The following is a 606-nucleotide window of genomic DNA, read 5'->3' on the forward strand; positions in this document are numbered from 1 at the left end:
TTTTTGCTATTGTTAGAAATATATGGAATCCTTTATTAGGTAATAAAGGCTACCTTTAATGAAGGCTAATTACCCCTATACCTAATTAATTGTCCTTAATTAATTCAAAGTGGGAAACAATGTGTGAATCGGCATCTGTGCCAGCCCGCTATTAATCTTGGTAATTCCTCATGTTCGATCAGCCGCTACATTTATCAATGACCTCTATCATAGCCTTCTCATTGTCAAATTTTATATGTGATATATTTTATTATTGTATTTATTAAAAAAATAATTAGTTATGAAATAATGCTAATAAATTGTAGAAAATGTCATTAACTAATGTGGAGTGTTTGAGTTGAAAGTAATTATCATTTTTCTTTTTTTTAGAAAGTAAAATTCTTCTAAACATCACTTGGAGTATTTTCCCCCATCTTCAGGTAATGTAAATGAATTATTAGATTGTTATTCTGAATTTATATGTATATATTAATGTCAGATGCTACTATTGTATTTATGTTTTTAGTTTTATGTATACCTTCTGATACCCTCATTTCTATTATTGTAGAATTTTTAAATTTGAATGTATGATAAGTTATAATGTGACGTGCTAATGCAGTTTACTAA

At 27.2% G+C, this 606-nt stretch overlaps 1 long non-coding RNA gene across 1 annotated transcript in view; it reads left to right on the top strand.

The window, feature by feature from the left end:
• Positions 1–364: 364 nt before the first annotated feature.
• Positions 365–606, top strand: part of LOC136795653 (uncharacterized) — a 41,287-nt gene continuing 41,045 nt past the window's right edge. Inside the window, exon 1 of the long non-coding RNA XR_010843286.1 lies at positions 365–419. This is a non-coding gene — a long non-coding RNA (uncharacterized lncRNA). The remainder of the gene's footprint in view (positions 420–606) is intronic.

Source organism: Halyomorpha halys, unplaced genomic scaffold (genome assembly GCF_000696795.3).
Source record: "Halyomorpha halys isolate HHAL.00 unplaced genomic scaffold, Hhal_1.1 Scaffold782.1, whole genome shotgun sequence".
Classification (NCBI taxonomy): domain Eukaryota; kingdom Metazoa; phylum Arthropoda; class Insecta; order Hemiptera; family Pentatomidae; genus Halyomorpha; species Halyomorpha halys.